The sequence below is a fragment of the Chiloscyllium plagiosum genome, chromosome 39 (assembly GCF_004010195.1).
Source record: "Chiloscyllium plagiosum isolate BGI_BamShark_2017 chromosome 39, ASM401019v2, whole genome shotgun sequence".
NCBI lineage: Eukaryota > Metazoa > Chordata > Chondrichthyes > Orectolobiformes > Hemiscylliidae > Chiloscyllium > Chiloscyllium plagiosum.
The window spans coordinates 8863975-8891559 of NC_057748.1; the positions used below are offsets into that span (position 1 = coordinate 8863975).

General features: G+C 43.0%; 1 protein-coding gene across 3 annotated transcripts in view; it reads left to right on the forward strand.

Moving 5' to 3' along the window:
• The first annotated feature begins 3112 nt into the window (after positions 1-3112).
• Positions 3113-27585, forward strand: part of si:ch211-51c14.1 (protein kinase C and casein kinase substrate in neurons protein 3) — a 64398-nt gene continuing 39925 nt past the window's right edge. For 2 of the 3 annotated variants that reach the window (XM_043679671.1, XM_043679672.1), the window contains exon 1: positions 3117-3365. The gene's annotated coding sequence lies outside the window, so the exon portion shown is untranslated. Of the gene's footprint in view, positions 3366-27585 lie in introns of all 3 variants that reach the window. The other variant, XM_043679673.1, reaches the window with a different exon arrangement.

Genomic DNA, 27585 nt, shown 5'->3' on the forward strand with positions numbered 1-27585 from the left:
TTATTTATTCATGGGATGTGGGTGTCAATGGTTGGATCAACACTTATTGCCCGTCTGTAGTTGCCCTTGAGAAGGTGGAGATGAGCTGCCTTCTTGAATTTCTGCAGTTCGTTTTGCTTTGGTATATTCACATTGCTGTTAGGGAGGGAATTCCAAGACTTTGACCCAGCGACTGGGAAGGAACAGCAGTATATTTCCAAGTCAGGATGATGAGTGGCTCGGAGGGGAACTTGCAGGTGGTGGTGTTCACCTGTACCTGCTGCCCTCACCCATATAAATGGTAGTGGTGGTAGGTTTGGAAGGTGATGTCTGAAGAGCTTTGGTGAATTTCTGCAGATCATTTTGGGGATGGCACACACTGCAGCTATTGAGCATTTGTGGTGGAGGGAGCGAATGGTGTGGATGTGGTGTCAATCAAGTGGGCTGCTTTGTCCTGGATGAGCTGAAAAATGTGTTGCTGGAAAAGCGCAGCAGGTCAGGCAGCATCAAAGGAGCAGGAGAATCGATGTTTCAGGCATAAGCCCTGCTTTGTCCTGGATGACTTCAGTGTCTTTAGAACTGCACTCATCCAGGCACGGAGAAGATTCCATAACACGTCTGACAGATTTAAGAAATTTGTTGTGGGAATTATATAGGATATGCACACAGAAACAGGCAATTTGGCTACTTTTCCATGCTACTGTTTAACCAAACCTCCTTGCATCAAAATTGACCATTGTACTGTCTATTCCCTTCTCTATCATTTGCTTGTCTAGCTTCCCCTGAATTGCACTTGTCCGATTTACTTCAACAATTCGCCATCTCACCACTCATCTTTCTTCAGAATTCCAATTTGATTTCTTGATAACAATTTTATAGCATTGGCCTTTGGTTCTGTTCTTCCTCACAAGAGGAAACAATCTCTCTGTATTGATTATCAAAACCTTCCATGTTTTTAAATACCTGATATAATATTCCTCTGTCTTCCTTTTATCATCAGGAGCAGGAAGAACTAATATAATTCCCACTAAACTGAGAGAGTAGAACAATATCTAAAGAAAAATATAACAAGTGACAAGGGCATCAGTTCAGCACTAACTTCCACCACGCTATATTAATTCAATGTTATTATAATTATCCAGGTCTTCCTTAATTATTTTCCCTGCCTGGTTGATCCTCCACAGAGTTTGTTTAATCTCTCCTGATAACTTAACCCCTGAAGTTCAGGTATCATTCTTGTAAACCTACATTATATCACTCCAAGGCCACACAGTTCAACAAATCAATATTTTTATTAAGAGCTTCCATCTCACTGAGGAGGCTTCAAACCAATCCAAATCTAACAACCTGCTCTGAAAACTCTATTCACATTTTAACAGCTTTGACAAATTTCACCACAACAGCTGATACAACCCAAATCATTCTAAAAACAATCTACAACATTTCTAAATGAAACAACTCACAACTTTCCAAGTGAAAGAGTTATTTAAAAGGTTCCAGGTTCCTGGGCACGTTGAATTGGTTTTTCAAGAATTTGTTGAAATCAATCCTTTTTTTTAAGGTATATTGTTTACAGACATACAGACCCAGCAGCAAAAAAATTACTGCTTCCCACACTCAGTGTGAGAGGTAATAAATAGCATGGATTTCAAAAGATAGAGGTCTCGTTTAACCAACCTCCCTTGAAGAGACTAATGGATGAATAAAATTGTGAGGAGGTATTAGTTGAGGCTAGAAATTCAATAAGGTAAAACTACCACCATGCCAGTGTTCAATTGCAGCCATTGTACACTAACGACTCTTATGAAATTCACATGTTGGAGAAAAGTCTTGCATTTTTGTCACGCCCTTCAGGAACTTTCAAAGGGAGACAGGGTAGTTAAGAACTTCATTGCTCAGACCTTTAACTATAGGAATTGGGACGTCATGTTGATGCTGTACAGGATGTTGGTGAGGCCTTTTCTGGTGTACTGTGTGCAGTTCTGGTAGACCTATCATAGGAACGATATTATTAAACTGGAGAGGGTTCAGAAAAGATTTGCTGGGAATGAGATATAACAATAGATTGAAAAGGCTGCGACTTTTTTCACTGGAGCTAAGGAGGTTGAGTGGTGACCTTATAGTGGTTTATAAAATCAAGAGGGGCATAGATAGGGTCCATGACAAGGTCTTTCCCCTATGCTGGGGGAGTTCAGAAGTAGGGCGCAAAATTTTAAGGTGAGAGGAGAAAGATTTTAGAAGGACACGAGGAGCAACTTTATTATACAGAGAGTGGTTTGTGTGTGGAATTAACTGCCAGAGAAAGTGGTGGAGGCAGGTACAACTACAATATTTAAAAAACATTTGGATAAATTCATGAATACAAAATGTTTGGAGGGATATGTGCCAAGTGCAGGCAAATGGGACAAGTTTAGTTTGGGAATGTGGTCAACACGGACTGGTTAGACCGATGGGTCTGTTTCCGTGCGGTATAACTCTAGAAAGCCCAAAATGCTTCAGATCAAATGAAGAACATTTGAAACTTACCAATGATTGTACTAATGTACCTGGTGTGACACACATATACACAGTCAGCAAGAGGGGATGCCACTCTGTGCTTAGTTGGCTGGGTCTGTAGTCAGAAACACAATTCAGAGGCTCAATTTAGGGGCAAAAGAGTGGTGGGAGTAAATAATCCAAATTACCCAATCAGGAAATACGGGTATTAGTTGGGGGGCAGATTAGTTGATGCCTCACACGGTCAAATAGCTTACTGCCCTAAATGTTTCCCAGGCTCCAGCTACAACTTGCAAATAGTAGATTTAGCATAATAAAAGAAAACAAACAAATTTTGATGATGAGCCACATGAGGACACAATAATCGAAAAGCTTTGATCAGGAATGTGGTTTTACAAAGTGTTTTAAAGGAGAGGGGAGTGAGGTACATTTTGGTGATGGAATTCCAGGCCACCCACACATGCAGAATGGGTTACTTGGGAGGGGTATAAAGGGTTGGAGAATTGCAATTCAACTTTAAATCAGTTCCTTCAGGAGAGAAAATGTCTTTTTTAAAAAGTAAGAACATAACCTACAGCCTTGTGAAGTAACCTCCCTCTCAGCTCCAGGAACTTTCACAGGCTGGTGACGTTTAATTTCCCCAGCGCTACTACAGTACTACTCTGCACATGCTCCGGGACACTCCTCAACTTTCCCCGTGAAGAATGAGAGTCGGAGGGGAGAAATAGAGAGAGTCAGGGGATCAGACAGGACAGGCATTTCTGGGGTTCAAGACAGCGCCAAGGATCTCGAAGACACTCTTCTCCCCAGCTCTAAAGAAAGTCCCATTGATTAGATTTGTTTAAGAGAAAGAAGAAACACAGCCAACATTACTTTGGAGAAAGACTGAGGTGAGTCTGCTTAAATATTTCTGCGTGTATGGGCAACTATTTCTGTGACTTTCAATTCTAAACTTGTGACAAGTATATCTTTATCTTTTTGAGAAAAACTGAGTTTTAACCGGGTCTTCCTAAGAGACCAGCCCTATTTCGTTCTCGCTTGTTGTTTGTTTGTGTGTGTTAGTGTCCGGGAGTGCTGTAGAGTTATAAATACACGGATTTTATCTGTGGCAATGTTGAGCTGGAGACTGGCAGCAATTCCTCTACTTAACATATGGTTCAGCTATCAATTTACAGCCTTTGTCGAGAGCTTCAGGGGCTGTAAGCCAACCAGATCTGTTGGGAATACTTTCCTATTTTCCCAGGAATTGTGTAGCGTCTTGTAAATCTTGGAAGCACTTTTGTGGCGGGGGCATTGGAAAATAAACGGACTCTTTTTCCGCGCACTAGGCTGTTTCTTAAAGGGACACTCACTCACTGTGTTTTAACGCAATAAAATGCATTTGAAGTTTTGCCGGTTGCTTCCAGGAATGGCCGGGGTAGGTTTCCCGGGCAGGAAGAGGGCATTTACCCCGTCCTAATGGTGCGGGCTCCTTGCTGCAGCAATTGGACACCCTGGTTACCAAGTGTTATGTTGAGTAATAGTCAGAGTGCTAAAACACTGAAAAGTATATGGCACAAACTGAGGCCATTTGGTCCTTTTGTATCTGTGTTGGCTGGGAAACAAAAGCTAGTCAGCCTGGTGTCACTGTCCAGCTCTGGAGCCTTTATTCACTTGAAAATTATTTGAAATGAAGGGGAAGTTTCAGCAAACTGCTCTTTGTGTACAGTAATTATCAACAAATAAACCCATTTGCTTCTGGTCAACATTATGTTAAGTTTAACAATGCGTTGGCTGAGATATCTGCTGTGTTAGCATTTCAGCATCATATTTTCCTATCTTGTTCCCTGTTGGGTTCTGGTTCAACGTCCAATGGCTGTTCCCCACATGCAGCCCTGAGTGGTCAGATTCAACACTATCCATGAAGGACATCACAGTTAAACATAATCCTCTGAATGCATCCTTGTGCTTTTTCCAAGTGAATAGTTCACCCTTTGAATTTTCTTCACACATTCCCAAGGGTGACAGGGTTAACGTCCTATCTTGGATCACTTAAATCTGCCAATTGCATGGTTTAATCCAGGGCAAAGCAGCCCATGAGATGGGCACCCTGACCTGGTGGCAGCAGTCTATACTGTCTGAAAGATGTGTTGCAGTATTTCACCCAAACTTATTCCAATTCTATGACCAACGCCATCTGGAAGTTACAGTCTTGCTCATTAAATGTGTTCATTAAAATTGGACACTTTGATAGTATCACTGGACAACAGATGCAAATTTCCCCTCCAAGCCATACATCATCCTGATTTGGAATGATATAGCCTTTCCTTCACTGTCACGGGATTCAAAATCCTGGAACTCTCTCCCTAACTGTGGGTGTCCCTGCAACACGTGGACTGTACTGGCTCAGGAAAGTGAGTCACCACTATCTTCTCAAGTGCTGACGAGGGAACACCAATGTATTGCCAGCAATGCTGGGATGCTGAGAATGAATTAAAACAAAAATACCTGTGAGTTCATGAAAGTTGCTCAGGGCCAGTACAGACTGCCCAATACACCATTAAGTGAGCCTTTAGTGAACTGGCTGGTGTGGCAAAGCCCATCTGTCCCACCTTTGCATTGTCCTCTTATACCTCATTCCCCCTCTTCACCCATACTCAGACTGGGGAGAGGGGATTGCAAAAACTCTTGACACTCTCCTGTCTCTCAGTGATATGTTTTCTGGGTGACTCTGCAAGCCTGCACTCTCAGTGGCAGTACTGCATCTCCGAAATGTAGATTTATTCATCGATTTTATTTTAACGGACAAAAATATCATAGGGTGGCGTCCCTCTAATTTCCTGAGACACGTTTCCTACAGATGTCACCACCCAGTGATACCATCAATGTAACCATGTTTTAATGAACACAAGGCTAGCAGACTGTAACACTCAAAGACGTCAAAACCTCCCTTCGAGAAGCATTAGGTTTGACCAACAAAAGAATTTCTTGCACTGGATCTGCAACAACTTGCATTGATGTTGCGCCTTCAATGAATTTAAAACATCCCATTGAAAGGATGCAGTTAGAACTAAAAGTTACAGAAGAAAGAAAGCAAATAGGATAGTTTTATGGAGTGATTTTAAAGTGGGAGATAGAGATAAAGATAGAGTGGCCGGAGAGGTTTAGGGAGGGAATTCCAGAGCTTCTGGTTTTGACAGATGATGATATGATCATCAACGATGGAGTGAGAGAAATAAGAGTGGGCAAGAGATCAGAGATGGAGGACAGCAATGGTGTCAGGAGGTGTAGGGCTGGGAAGTTAGAAATGGGAAGGAGGTCAAGTCATGGAGGGATGTAAACTAGGGGAATTTAACAATCAAAGTCCAAAGAGATGGTATGCATAGTAAGAGATAGTGGTATGCAATAAATATCTGTTAATACAGTCAGCCAAATGGCACCTTAATTATCTGCCTTTGTGAGTGTACTGTGTGTGTATGTGTGCGGTGTGTATTGTGTATACATGCACTCTCACATCTGCGTCTGCCAGGTATTTGTGTTCCAAATATGTCTGAAGCTAGTTAAGTACTATCACAGGATGAAATTCAGTCAAATAATTCCAGACACTTGATGCCGAGTTGAAATCATAACTTCGGTAATAATGAAAGCACCGAATTAAGTGTGCCCTTTCATTTTGGTTACCACCACCACCATATTTATAACATCTGCCTTAGGGCATCTTACTGTCACTGTCAGAAGTTCACTCTCTGAACCTTTCCCATTTCTCTGCAGGCTTCAAACCTACTTCACATTAGCGTGCTCACACACGCTACTCACACTGTAACCAAGTACTTATAAATATTGACAAAAGACAACAGTGTCTCGCCATCAAAGGATGGTAAAATGCAGAGGGACCTTTTCTGAGTCTGTTATGGAATAGGCAAAATGGCTTTTTCCTACCTCGGACTTTCTTTAGTCCCTTTTGCTCCCAGAGTCTTATAAACCAACAAAACTGACATTGCAAGACAACCGATCTATTGTAACACTGGAATTTTCCCCAGTGACTCATTGGGTACAAGCATCACATGGTGTAGAACTCAGCCAGACTAGCCAGAGTGCCAGGTTTACATTCTAGGCTGTGCTATTTTACTTGATCTCAAGACTTGCATTGCTTTATAATGGCTTTTACAAACTGAAGATGCCCCCAAAGTATCCATCCTCAATACAGTCCATTTTCAAAACAAACTCAGAAAATGTTGGAGAAACTCAAGCAGGTCTTGCAGCATCTGTGAAGAGAGGTTCTGAAGAAGGGTCACGTTGGACTTGCAATGTTAACTTTGTTTCTCTCTCTGCCAGTGCTGCCAGACCTGCTGAGTTTTATTAGCATTTTGTGTTGGCTTCACATTTTCAGCATCTGCAGTATATTTCTTTAATTTGAGTAGTCCCTTTTTGGAGTGTAACCATGAGTATGATGGAGAAAAGGCTATCCTCCATGTGTAAAGTAAGCTCCTATGAATAGCAGTGGAATATCTGTTTTGTGATGTTGTTTGAGAGGTGTATGCTGACCAGGACAGAGGGGAGAACTCTTCAGGCCCTCTTGAATAGTACCTCTTAAGACTGCCTGGGAAAGCAAACGGCTTGGTGTAATGTCTCATTCAAAAGACAGCATCTCTTATGTTCTCCATTAAGGCTTCACTGGAGGATCACCACTGATTCAAGTTTCCAGAGTATTTCTTAAACTCTCAATGTTTGGGCTCTGAGGCAAGAGTGCTATAGCTTATGGAGGGTGTGGGGAGCAGGAAGGGTAAGAAGGTTCATTGATCCTAATTTGCAAAGGATATTAATGGTCTTCCTGGTGAAAAGTAAATCATCGCTGAGTTGTATTTATCTTCAATGTTGTTCATAGTCAAATATCTTGGCGCCACTCACCATCCAGAATCACACTGGGAGAATGGCCATTGAATTATCAAAAACCTGCATAATGGTGACATGGACAAAGTCAGCACTTTCAGTCTCCACCTTTTGGCATTATCCAGGCATATACTTTCCATCTAACGTGTCCAACAAGAACCTAACAAATCATAACATTAACACTCCTTTCCCTGCATCCCCCCCCCCCCCCCCCCCGCCTCAGTTTCTGACCCTCTGATTTCTCCCCAGTTGTTGTCCATGGGCCCTGGAATGCAAGTGGTAATTGGAAGTTCTCTTAAACATCTTCTGAAGAGTTCATGTGTTGGAACTCAGCATTTGTCAGGTTCACGCTTGGGAATCTCTGGATGTCAGGGCAGGAGGCAGTACCTTTGACCTTTACCTTGGTAAACAACTGGCAACTCCCATCATTCTCGAGGACGTGCCGGTCTCCCCGCCCAGACTGTAATCCTGATACAGTGTCAACACTGGGTGGTAAAGATAGGGTTAAGCTTGGCCAATATGTCGATCCTCTATGGTCAATGAAGGCAGGCTTTTAGGCTCACACAAGGATCATGTGAAGAGGGTACTTTTGGATTGCTGGCAGGGAGGAGCTAAATGAAGAGGCCAGCCACTTCTATATCAGGAATGAGGGACATGAAAGTTAGATCTTTGGGTAGCTTGTTTCAAAATAGTGTTTGCAGAAGCTGGAGAGGCAAGCTGTCCTGTTCCTTCTGCCTTTGCTCCTGTGATTGGTACAAAGATGGGAGATCCAGGAGGGAGGAAGAGTCCTAAGAAGAGAGGCAAAAGCATGACCACAATGTTAGAGGGTATCAGACTGTCTGTGTTGATGAATGTCAGGTGCCAGTGTGAGGTCATAGGGTAAGAAATAAATACAGTGGCTACAGAAACAGGACAAAGGCTTGGAATTCTGCATCAAATCGCTTATCTCCTGTCTCCCCAATGTCACTATCCAAATGCTACAAATCAGAGTGATGGAATGCTCCCCACTTGCTTGAAAGATGCAGCTCCACAACACTCAGGAAACTCAACATCCTTCAGGACAAAGTGATCCACTACTTTGGCACCCCATCCATCACCTTCAACATTCACCCCCAACTCTTGTGCCACCTACAAGATGCACTGCAGTTTTTTATTGCCAAGGTTCCTCTGACCGCACCTCCCAAAACAAGACCTTTACCATCTAGAAGGACAAGGGTAGCAGAGACATGGAAATACCACTTGTAAGTTCCTTTCCAAGGCACACTCAATTATGACTTGGAAATATATCGCCGTTCTGTCACTGTTGGCAGGTGTCAAGATCCTGGAACTGCCTTCCTAACAGCACTGCGGGTGCATCTCTACCATAAGGGCTGCAATGGTTCAAGATGGTGGTTCACCACCACCTTCTCAAGGGCAGTTGGTGATGGGCAATAAACATTGGTTTCATTGGTAACATCCCAGAAATCCATTTTGAAAAGGGTCACATCATGCTATGATGACATTTGGTAATAGTGTAGGCATCTGTTGCTTAAGACACTGACCAACTTGGTTTGTCAGTAGGAAGGCTGTCAATCTCCCTTAGAGATGTACGCCAGCATGGAACCAGCTCCTTTACATTGGCAACAAAGAAAAATTAGTCATTCTCCAAACCTCACACAACCCCTTGGTCTACGTTGTCAGTTTTAAAGCCAAAATTAAATTGCTCCCTTTCTGCCTGAATTAGATTTTGCACTGGATGACGTGATAAAGTTGGACAGTGTGGTTGAGGCTCAACGTGTGATATCAAGCCTTGGAAAAAAAAAACTGGGAAAAATTAAATGCAGCAGCAGTTGTTGGAAACTTTTGAAGTCAGTTCTTCATCTCGAGAGTTTGTGTTTTAGAACTCGGGCCAAAAATTAACCCAGCAATCTCCTCAAAGGTTTAATTTCTAACCCCAACGCTGAACTGATTAATAGCACTACAGCCACAAGGAAAGAGAAAGGGGAAAAACTTCATGAAAGCTGACTTGGCTGTAATGCAAATTTTTATTGGCATCAGTGGGATGGATAGAGCAAAGAAAAATTAAACTATCCAGGGCTGTGGTAAATATGCAGCTTCTCATTACAGGGCTGGATTTGAAGGCTAGAAGAGGAACAGGAAATTAAAGCAAAAGGTCCTCAGTGAATTAAAGTCCCAAATAAAATTGGACAATGGTTTGGGTGGATGACCTTTAATGGTTTACGTATGAGCTTGTGCAGTGAGTGTTTAGTGGCTGTAAAAAGCATCTTCGCCTACACAGAGGCAGCTTTGAAATAATCAGGTATTTAGCTTTCCCTCTCAAATACCCTGGCACTTAGGGCCTTTGTGGGGTGATAGTGGTAATGTTCCTGGGCTGATAATCCAGAGCCTCAAATTGATGCTTTTGGGATGTGGGTTCAAATTCCACTGTGGCAGATAGTGAAGTGTAAATTCGACAAAATCTGGAACTAAAAGCTAATGGTGACCATGTCTACTGTCATAAAAATTAATCTGGTTTGCTAACATCCTTCAGATATGAATTGAAATCCACAGTAATATGTTTGGCTCTTAAGTAGCCTCGCAAGCCACTCAGTTGTGTCAAACCACGACAAAACCCTAAAGAAGGGAATTAAACCAGAGCAATGTGGATGTCCCCAGAACCCAAGGACTGCAGTAATCCACCACTGCCTTCTCAAGGACAATTAAGGATGGGCAATAAATGTTGGCCTGCAAGCATTACCTATATCTCATGAATTAAATATACAAAGTTAAATTGTTTGAGTCTTTTAATAATTTTTAATTCCAGATTTATTTAAATTAATTTGAATCCCCCTCCCTGCCCAGTCATGATAGGATTGGAATTCATGTCTGGAGATTATGGGTCTAGGCCCTTAGATTACCAGTAACTGAGCCCCTAAATATCAGAACAAAGTAATCAATGAGACCAACACAAATTGGTGAGATCAGACCACATCTGTATCACATTACTGGAAAAAGAAGTGTAAAATCCAAAGGATGGGTGGCATGGTGGCTCAGTGGTTAGCAGTGCTGCCTCACAGCATCAGGGACCTGGGTTCGATTCCCGCCACTGTCTATGTGGAGTTTGCACGTTCTCCCTGTATCTATGTGGGTTTCCTCCGGGTGCTCCAATTTCCTCCCACAATGCTAAATTGCCCACAGTGTTAGGTGCATTAGTCAGGGATAGGGTAGGGGACTGGGTTTGGGTGGGTTATTCTTCAGTGGGTCAGTGTGGACTTGTTGGGCTGAAGGGCCTGTTTCTATACTGTAGGGAATCTAATCTGATTGGAGTACAATTGGTATAAACAGGAAGCAAAATCATTGTGATGAAAATAAATGTGTGATTTATACAACATTGATGTGAAATCAGAGCAGTGAGCTCAGTGCAATAGCATAGAGATATTGAGCAAAAAGAAGCTAACAGCAAGATGGGAGAAAATCAGTCTAAGATCAGTTCAAACTCAGAGGGTTGCCTCACAGTTGCTAGGTTCAGAAACTTTCAATAAAATAAAAAGTACATCTAGTATGTCATTGCAATACATGATGGTATTGTGTTGCTGTGCTTATCCAAATTAAAGCCAGGTTTTAAGTGATTGACAATCAACTGGCTTCTCTGCCTGTAACCTCAGCAGTGATGTGGCGGTGCCAGTGTTTGACTGGGATGGACAACAAAGTCACAAGACGCCAGGTTATAGTCCAATAGGTTTACTTGGAATCACCAGCTTTCAGGGTGCTGCTGCTTTGTCACTTAGCAAAAGAGCGGTGTTTCGAAAGCTCGTGATTCCAAATAAACCTATTGGACTATAATCTGTGACTTCTGACCTCAGCAGTGTTAAATCAGCCTATGCATTGATTCTGGCACCGGACTTGGGAGCTGCCAAGTGTTATGCACAGGATTGATGTCAGGAAGGTCTTCTGTGGAAGAATGGCAAGCACTTGGAATAGACTTCTGGCTAGATTTAATTGGAGCGGAAACTCTGGAATTATTGAATATTGAAGGAAGGAAAGTTTTTAAGGCTGTGTGAGATTGTGGGCCTTCCTATCCCAGCCATCTTGTGTGACATGATTTCGATGCAGCACAGAATTAACTTACTCCCAGCACTCATGAAATGTTCAATTAGTGTCCCATCTAAACTCCAGGGTGAACAGAAATGTTCTGCTGCACTGTTTTGAAGAGCTGCACAGACACTCCCCCTGATCTCTAGGCCAATTACTTATCCCTATATCCAAACAAAAAAGATCTTCTTTATTATATTGCAGTTTCTGGGATCTAACCAGCTGCCATGTTTCCTACCTTGAGTAATTTTCACCCATTATAGTGGTGTGATGGTAATGACACAGAACTAGTAATCCAGGGGATAATGCTTTGGGGATGTGGGTTCAAATCCAATAATAGCAGCTGCTGGAATGTAACATCAGCAATCAGATCGGAATATAAGTTAGTCACAGTTATAGTAACAAAAACAGAAGTTGCTGGAAAAGCTCAGCAAATCTGTAAAGAAAAACCGGAGTTAACGTTTTGGGTCCAGTGACCTTTTCTCAGAATGGGTAATAGTAACCGTGAAAAGGTCATTTTCGGCCCTCCAAGCCAGAGCTGATCCAAATCAACTGTTTAAACCTGTTGGTCAATTCCTAAGCATCTGTATCCCTCTACTCCTCACCTACTCATGCATTTATCCAGACACCTCTTAAATGAATCTACCGTACCTGCTTCGACCACCTGTGCTGGCAACGCATTCCAAACACCCACCACCCTCTGTGTGAAGTACCTGCCGCGTGTATCCCCCTTAAACTTTCCACCTCTCACCTTGAAAGAGTGACCTCTCGTTATTCAATCCTTCACCCTGGGAAAAAGCTTGTCTCTATCCACCCTGATTATACCCTTCATGATTTTGTAAACCTCAATCAGGTCCCCCCTCAATCTCCTTTTTTCGAATGAAAATAAACCTCACCTACTCAATCTTTCTTCAGAGCTAGCACCTTCCATACCAGGCAACATCCTCATAAACCTTCTCTGCACCCTCTCCAAAGCATCCACATCCTTTTGGTAATGTGGTGACCAGAATTGTACACAGTATTCTAAACGCGGCCGAACCAATGTCTTGTACAATTTTAACATGACTTGCCAGCTCTTATACTCAATACCCCATCCAATGAAGGCAAGCAGACTATATGCCTTCTTGACCACTCTATCCACCTGTGCAGCAACCTTCAGGGTACAATGAACCTGCACTCCCAGATCTCTCTGCCCATCAACTTTTCCCAAGGCTCTTCTATTCATTGTATAATTGAGTAAAGAGTAAAGGGAAAAGTCAAATTTGTTGGCTGTAGGCACTTAGAGATGTTCTGGGGCAATGAAAAGTGTGATAGGATTATAAGCCTTTCTAATTAATTCAGAATTTATCCAAATGTATTTTGGACAAAAAGCTCGCTAGAGGCAGGCACACTGAGGGCAAGGATTCCTTGAGGAGCTAACTGAAGGGTGAGAGGGGAAAGATGTAAAAGGGGCCTACGGAGCAACTTTTTCACGCAGAGGGTGGTTTGTGTATGGAATGAGTTACCAGAGGAAGTGGTGGAGGTATACACGAATAGGAAGGGTTTAGAGGGATATGGGCCAAATGCTGGCAAATGGGTTAGGATAACTAGTGGGCATGGAGTTGGTCCGCAGAGTCTGTTTCCGTGCTGTACATCTATATGACTCTATGAAGGAACTGGCTTTGGAAAGACCAATGTTTCTGAGCTGGTTCTCAGTGCTCAAACAAAAAAAAATTCAGTTCACCAATTCTGGCAGCAGACCAATCTATTTACGAAACACCATTTACTAATGGAAACAGAATATGAGAGAAGTGTTTCCTAGAAGCCGCTTTGTGGCAATCTTAAAAAAAGCAAGCCCTAAAAACCTGTCACAACTTGTCCTACTTCCCTTCGCTTTTAAGGTTTCTAGATGCCAGTTCTTTTCCAATGACTTCACGTAAGCACAAAAAAAAGCTGTGACAGGTGTAAACACTAAAAACTCTCTTCCCTTAAGCCCTGTGATGCAGTGGAGCTCTGTTAACCCATAGTTGGCACTTTTCCAGGGTTTCTGCTCCAAGATGAGTTATGGTGGGAACCAGAGTCCATTGTAGACCAGAGTGGATTGTGGTGGTAGGAGGTGGGGTATTCCCTTTGTCTAGTTATTGCAACAACTGGCTCTTATTTATTGTCAATTCCCTGTTGCTAGCCAAAAATGATTACACTCAAATGCAACTCTTTACTCATTATATTCAATGTTATGGTTGTAATCAAACTCGTAAAGAATGATTTGTACCTGCCGAGTGTCTTAGAAGACCTTTCATGTCCCAAAGCAATTTACAGCTCACAAATGACTACTTCAGTGTAGCAGTCTCTTTCACAGCTTGTGTAGTCTTCAGGGTAGTCGAGTTTCACCCAGCAAGACTCCTCAGAGAGCAATGTGATAAATGACCAGATATTGTTTGAGAGGTGAGTGTTGTCCAGATCACGGAGGAGAACTTGCCTGCTCTTTTTTTTTTTAAACAATGCCCCTTGGCGGGGGAAGGCAAATAGGTTTATCATTTCACCCAAAAGATGGCACCTCTGACAGCACAGCACTCCCTCAGTGCTGGATGTTGACTTACACTTCTAGACTGGGGCTTGAACCTACAATCTTTGACTCAGTTGCTAGTCAATTTGTGTAATGATTACATTACTCCACCTAACTAACAAGCTAGTGCATGAATTCAAATCCTACCCAACTTTCCTTTTGCCTTAGTGAACAAATTTGGTGTAGTACTGAACCAATCAATCTTCAAGATCTAAAGTTTTAGGATTGCGATGAGGAGGAATTTCTGCAGCCAGAGGGTGGTTTATCTGTGGAACTCATTGCCACAGAGGGTTATGGAGGCCAAGTCATTGAGTATATTTAGGATAGAGATAGATTGGTTCTTGATTCGTAAGGGGATCAATGTTTATGGGGAGAATGGAGTTGAGAAACATAATAAGCCCAGACTCGGCCAGCCAAATGCCTAATTCTGCTTCTACATCTGATGGTCTTACGATGTCCACTTGCTTCTGTGGTAACTGACCATTGCTGCTGCAATAGTTGGAATGCACAAAACCTTGCCTAAAGCCAGACGATATCAAATTCTGCTCTGTTTCCTACTTGTAGTGACTTGTGCTATGAAAGGCACGATATAAATATAGCTTGTTAAGAGGGACAAAGGAGATTTATGAGTCATCCACCATCATTATGCCAATGGACATTGGAGAAGAACTAATAGCTTGGGAATCTGACAACATAGTGCCCTCATTAACCAACTAAAATAAATTTCTGGTCAGACTGGATATTTAATCTTGCGTTTGGTTCTGGTCACGAGGGTCACAAACAAGACAAATATAGGTGAGCAGTTCAGAGACTAAATAACAGGATCAGACCATGGAGACAACTAATAAATGGCATATTTCAGTTTGAAATCAGGATATTTTGCACACAAGAAAGAATTAATATATTAAAAATATGCCTTGGGGTGGCTCAGTGGTTAGCACTGCTGCCTCACAGTGCCAGGGATCCAAGTTCAATTCCTGCCTTGGGCCACTGTCTGTGTGGAGTTTGCATATCCTCCCTGTGTCTGCAAAGGTTTCCTCCGGGTGCTCCGGTTTCTTCCCACAGTCCAAAGATATGCAGGTTAGGTGAATTGGCCATGCTGAAGTGCCCATAGTATTAGGTGCATTAGTCAGGGGTAGATGTAAGGCAATAGGGTAGGGGAATGGGTCTGGGTGGGTTACTCCTCGGAGGGGCAGCGTGGACTTGTTGGGCCAAATGGCCTGTTTCCATGCTGTAGGAAATTCAATCTAATCTAATCTAATCTAATCTAATCTAAAAGGCATTCAGGTAGAACAGAAGAGGCAAGACTACTGTAATACTTGGATGTCATGAAGATTTGCTAAATGGCCTAACAGATCTGTATTTTCTTTTTATCTGCCATCCTTTAATTCTGGCCTCTTTTGCATCCCCCATTTGATCACTCCACTGTTGTTTGTTAAACTGAGGGCTGTGGTGACTGATGCTCCTTAATTTCCATCCCAAACTTCTTTCTTGCCTTCTTTAAAGACACTCCTTAAATCATGTTGCAGTAATGGTAATGTCACTCATCTAGTAATCCCGAGGATGAAATCTCTGGAGAGATGGGTTTAAATGATAGGAGGTCTAGAATATGAAACTAATCTCAGTAATGGTGCTGAGCGTTTGCCAGGATGGTGGATCATGCTCTGGGCAGATCTTTAGACTGAGGAACATCAAAAAGCAGAAGCCAAAGCATCAGAAGCCACTGCTTGTTAAATTTGTTGATTTCAAGTCAGCTTTCAATAGCAGCCATCAGTAATCTCCCTGATCCATCACTATAGACATAATGGTGTCTAACAGTGGAATATTAATGTTTCCATAGTCTTAGACTGTAATCCAGTTGCTGCACCAAGACCGTAAGAACATAGGAACTAAGAACAGGAGTGGGCAATTCAGCCCCTCAAGCCTGCACTGCCATTTGGTCCTGATCGATCTCATCTCCAGCATGGGCACTATGACTACATTCAATATCACCACAGGATTATTGCCTTTGCTTTAGCTTAGTGATTTCATCACAAAGGTGATGGTGGGTACATCCTGTAGTAATACCAGCAATTGGCACATTTGTGTTTTGCCGACGACAGTGCATTGCTGCCAAAGAATCGCAAGCATTTCAAGACCCAGTTGCCAGTCTCCAAAGTGGCACTCCCAAGGTTGGTGGTCTCATCAGCTGTAAGAAACCCAAAGATATGAGTGGCTTGGCAGGAATAAGACCCCTCTCCCCACCCCCCATAATCATTGAACAACAAAGCATTGAGGATGTTGATAATTTCAAAGAAGCACAATCTCTGGGCTGATGATGTAGAAATGGATGTCCATATAAGAACTGGCTAAGAAGCACCAGTATCTCCAAACAATCTGGGCATCCAAAACTGTTAACACAGCCATGACATTTGTGATTAAATACAAACTGCAATCAATGCCAGCGAGACATGGAAGAGAACAGTAAACGTGCCATATGTGCTGCCTATTATCAGACCCAGGAATCATTTGGACAGATCACATCAACGATGAAGAAGTGCTTCCCAGGACCGGTCAGAGGCACCTATGGTTATTGTGGTTTAGAGATAACTGAGTTTACAGGAGCAATATTTCACCTCCTGCACAGTCTATAGTACTCCAGAATGGCAGCAATGTTGTTGACTCTGAAACTGCCCTCTGAAATGGCCTTGCCACTGGAGGTCAAGGGCAGTTCGGGATATTGGTCAGTTGTACCCCTATTTCATGAAAGAATAAAGCAAAAACAAATTCCACCTCTATGACCAACCCTTTGGTCTCCTTTGTACAGCTAATGTCTCCTAACAAAAGCAAAATGCTGGAAATCTGAAACAACCAGAATGCTAGAGAAACTCTGCAGATCTGACAATGTCTGTGGAGAGAAAATCAGAGTTAATGTTTCAAGAATGGTATGACCTTTTCAGAATTGAAAAAGAATCCTACCAGACTCAAATCGTTAACCCTGTTTATCCCATCTAATGTCTCCACATGCAGCTGATGCAATGTTGTTTTATCGCCTGCTGTGAAGCACATGGGAATTTTTCTTACATCAGTGGCGCCACATAAATATTGCTGTAAGTTGTTGTTATTTTACATCCTATCCTAATATTTGCATCAGGAGTGAGAAGGTTTTTTTTTGTTTGGCGGGAGCAACTCGTGTTCAATGTAACTTGGAGCCTTGCTTTGTCTGCGTTGGCTCAGGAAGTATTCTTGTGGCTTTGAGTGTCTGTTTTCAATCAGTATAATTTTCTAGATGTTCTAACTGGATCCAGTTGGATGCAATAGAGTCCAATAGAAAACACACGCCGTGCAGTGGCCCAGTAGCTCAGCGGTTCTGGTGCATTGCCTTTCCAAGCTCAGGAAGGTCTGGGGAGGGGTGGAGTACTTGCCAGACAGTCACAAGTGTCCACGTCACAATAGAATTCATTCAGCATCCAGCGGGCAGATTGTTGAGAAGTGTTACAACAGCAGCTTCCCGACATCGTGACCATCCAGTGCTGTCCTGGGCACCAGATGGAAAGTTCCTGAGCATTCCTGAACCACTTAGTGATTATTTCAAATCAAGTGCCTGTTCTTGATCATATTAGGTTTATACAGTTCAAGAGATTGCAGAATCTTGTTCGACTCGTTGGGGCTGCCTTGAAGATCCTGGCTGCATTTTTTTTTTGTTGGCAAAACTCTTTATCATTAGGGCAACTGATGGGCCATGGTAGTGACGGACCAAGTTGATCAGAGCACCTCCTGCTTTGCTCAGGAGTAACAAATAAAACCAATCACAATCTGGTGTCAAATCCACACACGTACAATCTTGTAAAGAGGCGTTTGTAGCTGGTATTACAAAAGTGTTGAACACAATGCCCAGGGATCAGCTATTAACATTGCGTGAGGACCCTGTCACTGGATATGCCTGAGGCCATGTCCGTTTTCATGGATTGAATGCACAATTCTGTCAGTCTGGCTTACAGGGAGCGTGTGTCCAGCCCCACTGCCAATGATCGCCTCTTCTGATGTGACATCACTGTAGCGGAGACGCGTTTACCAAAATCCCACTTCAATGGATAGACTCAAACAGCGTGGATACAGATCCTTCAGTCCAATTAGTCCATGCCAACCGTATTCCCAAACAAAACTAGTCCCACCTGCTTGCATTTGGCCCATATCCCTCCAAACCTTTCCTATTCATGTACTTATACAAACATCTTTTAAACATTGTAACTGTACCTGCACCCACCACCTCCTCTGGCAGTTCATTCCACACACAAACCACTCTGTGTGAAAAATGTGTTCTTTTTAAATCTTTCTCCTCTGACTTTAAAATGTTGCCCCCTTGTTTTGAACCCCCCCCCACTGTAGGAAGAAGACCCTTGCCATTCACCTTATCTGTGCCCCTCATGATTTTATAACCCTCCACAAGGTCACCTCTTAACCACCTACGCTCCAGTGAAAAATGTCCCATCCTATCCGTATAACTCAAACCCTCCATTCCTAGCAAAATCCTGGTAAGTCTATTCTGAACTATCTCCAACTTAGTAATTGTTTAATAGAGTGAATCCCTATAGTGTGGAAACAGGCCATTTGGCCCAACAAATCCACACCAACCATCCGAAGAGTATCCCACCCAGACCTACTCTCCTAACCTATTACTTTTACATTTCCCCTGACTACTACACCTAACCTACACATCCCTGAACGCTAGGAGCGATTTTAGCATGGCCAATTCACCTAACTTGCATATCTTTGGACTGTGGGAGGAAACCAGAGCACCCAGAGGTAACTCTCACAGACACTTTGAGATTGTGCAAACTGCACACCGTCTCCCGAGGCTGGAATCGAATCCAGGTCCCTGGTACTGTGAGGCAGCAGTGTTAACCACCGAGCCACCGTGCTGCCTCATGTTTTACCAAAATGCAACATCTTGGATTTATCCAAATTAAACTCCATTTACCACTCCTCAGCCCATTGTCCCAAGTTGTCAAGATCTCATTGTAATCTTCACTGTCTACTATACCACCAATTTTGGTGTCATCCACAAAATATTTTTGGTAATAGTTTTTAAGGGATAAATATTGGCCAGAGCATTAGGATTGCTCTTCAAATATCACTGCAAGATAATTTCCACCTGCTAGGGAGGGTAGGTGTGGTCTTGGTTTAATGTTTCATCAAAAACAAGGCACCCAAAACAGCACAGCACTCCCTTTGTACTGCAGTGGGAGTGTCAGTTGCAATATGCACTCCAATTCCAGGAGTAAGCCTTGAACCCAAAAGTTTTTAATATCAAGACATGAGTGCCACCCGCTTTTTTTTCTAAAACAATTCATTCACAGGATGTGCAAGTCACTGGCTAGACCAGCACCTACTGCCTATCCCTAATTGCCCAGTGAACAGTTAAGCATCAAACACATTGCTATGGGTCTGGAATTAAATGTAAGCTGAGTAGACTAGTAATCCATTTAGAGGGCCAGGCTAACAATCTGGAACACTGGTTTGAACTCCCCGTGGAATTTAGGTGAAATGAATAAATTAGAAAGTAGTAGTGAACATAAAATTATCATTGTAAAAACCCATCTGGTTCACTAATATCCTATAGGGAAGGAAACTTGTATCGTTACCCAGCCAGGCCTACATGTGAATCTAGACCCACTACAATGTGGTTGACTCTTAACCACCCTACTATATGGTCTGGCAAACCTCTCCATACAAGGGCAATTAAACACACTGGCCCCTATCTCATGAAAAAAACGCATTAAAAGAAAAGCTATCAGCCGTGGTGTTTTTGGGCACTGCACAGGACGTGCAGCCACTATGGTGAGTTACTGGATAGGGTTTGGTGGTCCTGGAATTGGACACTGGGTCAGGGTTAGATTGTCTTCCTCGATGCCAGGGCCGACGTATCTGGGGCTGGTGGGAAGAAGCTGTTATCTTAAGGTGCTAGCTGCTGTCAACACCCCACTTGTTCAAAATAAAAATCACAGGCGGTTCAAATCCTGTGAATGCCTCTGATCCATCAATGTCTGACACACCAGTTTTAAGAGGAAAAAGACTCCGGTCCCTCACTGTTTCGGATCTCCTGAGAAATGGATTTATTTGGTGAGCTGCCAGTGTCAGCACTCTCAACTGTGGCCTGGCAACTGTCAGTCCTTTTCAGAAAACATAGTTACAGTATTTACAAGGCAGTCCATGACATATCACCCTCTCTGCTCAGTGGGATAAATTTAGAAGGCTATGTTAGTATTACCGGGAACATTTTCCTGATAACAGGGGTTTCAGGGTTGATCTGCTCGGGCATTCCTGATATAAGTTGATAGATGCCACCCAGCTGGTGCTGGTTCCAGCTAGATTCTCCCGTTGCCTGGCACGCAATGTCACAGGGTGGGGTAAAATGGAGCAGCTGCTGCTTTGTATTAACATCTCCTTGGCTCAGGACACTCGGTTGCATATTTGGGATCTGCACGCTGGAATCTAGTCGTGAGCCAAAGCCTGCTGGCCGCTCAGATGTTTTATTGCAGCGAAGGCTCTTCCTCAGTCAGTGATTCAGCCTTTATTTGGGCAATACCTGCTCTAATGGGCCAACAGTTTCCAGACAAAAGTGTGCCAATCCCTGAATCAATTGGAAGTGACTATTGTGCTTATGAAAAATAAGTCATTTTGGTTTAAGACGCCCACTGTAAGATCAGTCACCTCCAGTCAAACCATCATCAACTTACTTGGTGGGGGTGGGGGGTGCTGTTTATTAGAAGTCGGATGTGACCTTCTATTTAAGTACCTAAATGGAGAGTGTTCCTTTTGACTCCTCCTGGTTGTTAACACTCTCTCTCCCTCAAACGTGAGCTGTTTCACATCACAGGCTCTATATAAATGCAAGCCTTTGCTTCCAATGGAAACTGTATTCAAGTGATTGAATTCATCAAAATCTCAATGTGTGATTTATGGACTTTAATGCAGAGTGCAGTTGATATTTCATTTGTAATTTGTAACTTATGGAGGGCTGTATTTTGCAACATGTTATAACTACTTTCTGCTAAAACATTTGTAATTGTGCAAAGCTTTTAGCAAACAATAAAGATTGTTTGTCTGTTTATGAATTATGATCACTTATTTCTCTCGTCATAATTTGGCATTTGCCAGCACAATGATTTTGTTTTGTTGAGATAAACCAATGTACTGTGGATGCTGACAATCTGAAATGAAAATAGGAAGTGCTGGAGAAACTCCACACATCTGGCAGCATCTGTGGAAAGAGAAACAGTTAATGTTTCAAATCCAATGTGACTCTAATTTAGAATTGGATTTTTCGAAAAACTTTATTATCTGATCTATCTGGCGTCAGTGAAAATTTCAGGATGCAAATACACAAGCCCACTCATAGCAGCACCTCCAATGGGATGGGAGGTTGTAATCACACCATGACTGGTTGACATAGTTTCCACTGTAACACAATAATTTACATTGGAAACAGCTGGCAGGGACTGTTCACATGTGAGCTTTTTAATACACTGAAGATAATTAATTAGGAAAAATTCCTCAGCACTATGGGAAGGAGTAGGGCAGTAGAACTGATGTGATAGCTCTTTCAAAGAGCTGGAATGGGCATAACGAACTGTGCAACCTCCATTGTTGCTGCACCATTCTGTTTTGGCCTGTTCTGGTCCAATTAAACCCCCCCCCTCATCCAATCCACCATCAGCCCACAATCCTATTTCAGTTGAAGAGTACACTTAATTTTTCCAATGACTGGGGAGTCCAGCACCAAGGGCCACAGTCTGAGGATACAGGGTAGGCTGTTTCGGACAGAGGTGAAGAGAGATTTGAGCCTATGGAATCCTCTGTCGCAGAAAGCAGTTGAATCCCAAACGTCGAATGTTTTCGAGAAGGAGTTAGATTATAGTTCTTAAGGTTAAAGGAATCGCTGGATATGGGGAGAGAAGGGAAACTGGGGTTGAATAATCAGCCATGATCTCACTGAATGGTGGAGCAGGTTCGAAGGACTGATTGGCCTACTCCTGCTCTGATTGAATTGATGATGTGCAAAATTACCGGTGAGCATTTTGCATTAGGGATATGAACCATCTCCCCAGGAACACAGAATGCATTCCAAATAATGACACTCTCCATGCTTCTGAAGGAAACAAATACTATCTTTACTATCTTGACACAAGCGAAAAACCAACTGTTGCCATTTGACATTCAATAGCATTGCTATCACGGAATTCCCCCATCATAAAGATCCTGGGAGTTACCTTTACCAGATTCATACCTATCCTTACCACATAAATACAGTGGTGACGAGAACAGATCAAAGGCTGGGAACTCTGCAGCAAGTGACCCCCCACCCCCCCTCCCCCCGCCCAACAGCTAACACTGATTTTTTTTCCCCAAAGCCACTCAACTTGCTACAAGGCACAAGTCAGGAGTGTGATGGAATACTCCCCAGTAGCCTGAAAAAGTGCAGCTCCATCAACACTCCAGAAGTTCAATCCCATCCATGATAAAGAATCCTACTCCATTAGCATCTCAACTACTATCTTGAACATTTACACCCTCCACCACTATGCACCAAAACTCACCAGTCCTCCTCTGGCAACACCTTGTATGGCCACAAAGAATACCACCTGGATAGGCAAGGGTAGCAGACGCACGAGAACACCCCCATCTGCAAGTTCCCCTCCAAGTCACTCCATGGCTGAAAGTATACCTCCAATGCGGTTAGGAAACGAGTTCCAAAATTTTGACCCAATGATATTGGAGGAATGCCAATGTATCTAAGGGATCTAAGGCAGAAATTCAGGGAGTTAGGTTGGAAGCTTGTGCCAAGCGAGGAACAGGGAGAGAGATGAGCTGAACATGTGGCTGAAGTGATGGTTCATGAGGGAGGTTTTGGATTCTTGGATAATTGGAGCTCTTTCTGGGGGAAGGTGGGACCTCTACAAACAGGATGGTCTTGACCTGAACCAGAGGGGTACCAATATCCTGGGGGGGGAGCATTTGCTAATGCTCTTTGGGGGGGGGGGGTTTAAACTAATGTACCAGGGGGGTTGGGAACCTGAATTGTAATTCCAGTGTAGAGGAGGTTGAGGGTAATGAGGTAATGGTTAGGTTTACAAGGTCACGAGAGGGCACCGGTAATCAGGATGTTGGTTTGAAATGTGTGTACTTCAATGCCAGGAGCATCTGGATTAAGGTGGGTGAACTTGCAGCATGGGATGGTACCTGGGATTTTGATGTTGTGGCCATTTCAGAGACACAGCTAGAGGAGGGACAGGAATGGTTGTTGCAGATTCCAGGATTTAGATGTTTCAGTAAGAACAGATGATGGTAAAAGGGGGGAGGGGTGTGGTATTGTTAATCAAGGGTAATGTTACAGTAGCTAAGCGAACATTTGAGGACTCATCCACTGAGGTAGTTTGGGCTGAGGTTATAAACGGGAAAGGAGAGGTCACCCTGTTGGGAGTTTTCTATAGGCCTCCGAATTGTTCCAGGGATGTAGAAGAAAGGATAGCAAAGATGATTCTCAATAGGAGTGAGATTAACAGGGTAGTTGTTATGGGGGACTTTAACTTCCCCAATATTGACTGGGAATATTATAGTTCAAATAGATTAGATGGGTCAGTTTTTGTTCAATGTGTTCATTGGGGGTTCTCTGACACGGTATGTAGACAGGCCAACAAGGGGCGATGCCATATTTGATTTGGTAGTGGGGAATGAACCTGGCCAGGTGTTAGATTTGGAGGTAGGTGAGCACTTTGGCGATAGTGACCACAATTCGGTTATGTTTATAATAGCAATGGGTAGGGGTAGGTATATACCGCAGGGAAAGAGGTATAACTGGAGGAAAGGCAATTATGATACGATTAGGCAAGATTTAGGATGCATAGGATGGGGAAAGAACCTGCAAGGGATGGACACCGTTGAAATGTGGAGCTCATTCAAAGAATAGATACTGTGGGTCCTTGATAGGTATATACCTAACAGGCAGGGAGGTAGTTGTCGACAGGGAACCATGGTTTACGAAATAAGTTGAAACTCTTGTCAAGAGGAAGAAGAAGGCTTATGTGAGGATGAGGCATGAAGGCTCAGTCGGGGGGTTGAGAGTTGTAAGTGAGCCAAACAAGATCTAAAGAGAGAGCTAAGAAGAGCCAGGAAGGGACATGAGAATTTGTTGGCGGATAGGACCAAGGAAAACCCTAAGGCCTTCTATTGGTATATCAGGAATAAAAGAATGACTAGAGTAAGATTAGGGCCAATCAAAGACAGTAGTGGGAAGTTGTGTGTAGAATCCTGAGGACATAGGGGAAGCGCTTAATGAATACTTTTCATCAGTATTCATATTGGAGTGAGAATACGGAGATACAGGCTCCAAGATTAGATGGGATTATGATTGACGAGGAGGAAGTTTTAGCAATTTTGGAAGATCTGAAAGTAGATAAGACCCCTGGCCGGATGGGATTTATCCTCCAATTCTCTGGGAAGCCAGGGAGGAGATTGCAGAACCTTTGGCTTCGATCTTTATGTTGTCAGTGTCGATAGGAGTAGTGCCAGAAGACTGGAGGATAGTAAATATTGTTCCCTTGTTTAAGAAGGGGAGTCAGGACAACCCTGGTAATTATAGGCCAGTGAGCCTTACTTCGGTTGTGGGTAAGGTGTTATAGGAGATGGGATTTATAATAATCTGGAAAGGAATAATTTGATTAGGGATAGTCAACATGGTTTTGTGAAGGGGAGGTTATGCCTCACTAACCTTATTGAGTTCTTCAAGAAGGTGACAAAACAGGTGGATGAAGGTAAAGCGGTTGATGTGGTGTATGTGGACTTCAGTAAGGTATTTTGATAAGGTTTCACACGGTAGGCTATTGCACAAAATATGGAGTTTCTGGATTGAAGGTGATTTAGTGGTTTGGATCAGAAATTGGCTAGCTGAAAGAAGACACAGGGTGGTGGTTGATGGGAAATGTTCATCCTGGAGCTCAGTCACCAGTGGTGTGTCTTAAGGATCTGTTTTGGGGCCACTGCTGTTTGTCATTTTTATATATGATCCGGATGTGGGCACAGAAGGATGGGATAGTACATTTGCAGATGACACTAAGGTGGGAAAATTGTGGTAGTGCTGAAGGACATTGTGGGTTACAGAGGGACATAGATAAGATGCAGAACTGGGCTGAGAAGTGGCAAATAGAGTTTAATGTGGAAAAGTGTGAGGTAGTTCACTTCGGAAGAAGTAATAGGAATGCAGAGTACTGGGCTAATGGTAAAATTCTTGGCAGTGTAGATGAACAGAGAGATCTCAGTGTCCAGATGCATCAATCCCTGAGAGTTGCCACCCAGGTTGATAGAATTGTTAAGAAGGCATATGGTGTGTTGGCATTTATTGGTACGGGGATTGAGTTTGAGCCATGAGATCATGCTTCAGCTGTACAAGACACTGGTAAGGCTGCACCTGGAATATTGCATACAGTTCTGGTCACCACAGGAAGGATGTGGAAGCTTTGGAAAGGGTTCAGAGGAGATTTACTAGGAGGAAGCTTTGGAAAGGGTTCAGAGGAGATTTACTAGGATGTTGCCTGGTATGGAAGGAAAGTCTTGCGAGGAAATGCTGACGGAACTAAGGCTGTTTTCGTTGGAGAGAAGAAGGTTGAGAGATGACTTAATTGAGATGTATAAGATAATCAGAGGGTGAGATAGGATGGACAGTGAGAACCTTTTTCCTTGGATGGTGAAGGTTAACACGAGGGGACATAGCTTTAAATTGAGGGATGATAGATTTAGGACAGATATTAGGGGTAGTTTCTTCATTCAGAGTAGTAGAAGCATGGAACTGCCTGCTTCAACAGTAGTAGACTCGCCAGCGTTAAGGGTATTGGACATACATATGGATCGTAATGGAATGGTGTAGCTTAGATGGGCATCACTGGTTGGTGCAACATCCAGGGCTGAAGGGACTGTACTGCACTGTAACGTTCTATGTTCTATGTAAGGCCGAGTCAAGATGGGGAATGGCTTCGAGCAAGTTACACTCCAAGCCATTCCCCATCCTGACTTGGCAATATACAGTATTGCCATTCCTTCATTATCATTGGGTCAGAATCCTGGAACTCCTTCCCTAACAGCACTGGAGGTATACCTTCAGCCATGGACTACAGTGGATGAAGAAGGTAGATCATCACCACCTTCTCGTGGGCAATTAGGAATGAGTCATGAATGCTGACCTAATTTTCATTCAATGAAAATATTTTTAAAAATCTTGTAAAACCACTTGCTCATTAAGGGATAGGACTACGAGTATAAAATATGGTTTCTTTTGTATATAGTGGTGTACTGTTACCTCCATTCTTCACATTACAGGAAGTGCTGATGGGATACTTGCAGATAGGGAATGAACATTGCATCTGAGACTGATCCCATTTCACCATACAAATTGTATATTCCTGCAAGAGGTGATAATGAGGCAAGACTCCTGGCATACTCCCTTTGACTCAACTCAGGTCAATGTTAGCCATGCCCTTCCAAGCAACACCTAAATGAGATTGGCTTACTTGGCATGTGGGTTATCCTATTGTGTAGGCTTTGGTACATCACTGGGTGGCACAGTTGGCCACTTAGACCATCAGGAAGAGGCCATTCAGCCTCTTGAGGCTTTTTGCAAATCAATTAAATTAGTACCAATCTATTTGTTATCCCCATCTATTTAGCTTGGTTCAATAATCCTTACCCAATAAATATCGGTGGTTCTTCCAAGTATGATTGATGGCTTCTCAATTGTAGAACAGTTGGGGATTCTAGGTGGGAGCTGGGATACAAGTTGGGATAGCCACATCAACTGCCCAGTCGCCATAAGAACACATTCAATGGTGGTCATAAACAGAGTCATGCCACAACACATGCAGTCATTAAGTATCTAGATCCAAAAGGATTTGTGAGTCGCATTCCTATTGACTTTTATATTGAGATGTGAGAAGGCGGTGCAGAAACCGTTTGCTGGCTTGGTGGGTGTTGTCTTGCAGTTGGTAACAAATAGTTTGTCCCCTCAACATCGTTAATGAAAGGCAAGAGATCCCAGCTATTTATGGATATTTGCTAAACATGCAAAGCTGGCAACATCAGCCTGAAGTGGAGCAAGGGATGGTATATCAATGTGACATTCCAAAATATGTTAAATACTGCCCTGCATTCCTGTGTGGTGTGTTGATAGCTTGTAAAGGGTGTGTCAGCCTAAGGTCGTCTCAAATGAAGTTACAGGGTGGGGCATCAAATTTCTGGTCACCTACTAACTCTGTAATCCTCCACCCAAGAAATGCTCATCCTCCATTTTCTGCCCTCGATCTAGCTTCTCCACACCTCCCCCCCCCCCCAACATGCCCAAGTAAGAGACTTGGAAAGGTCAGTGAGTCCATTAAGCCTCCCCTGCTTACCCTCTGACCTCTGTCCCAGTTGGGAGTTAATTACAGAAACCCAGTATCCATCACACTAGTCAGCAATAGTTCACTGCTCTCTAAGGTAAGACAGGCCATTCTTACTCTTACATAATCTAAACTCATGTCCGTCAATCTGTCAAACCAGAATAATTTGTCAACAGAATGTTATCCAGCCCTTTCATTAATTTCATAAAACTCCATCAT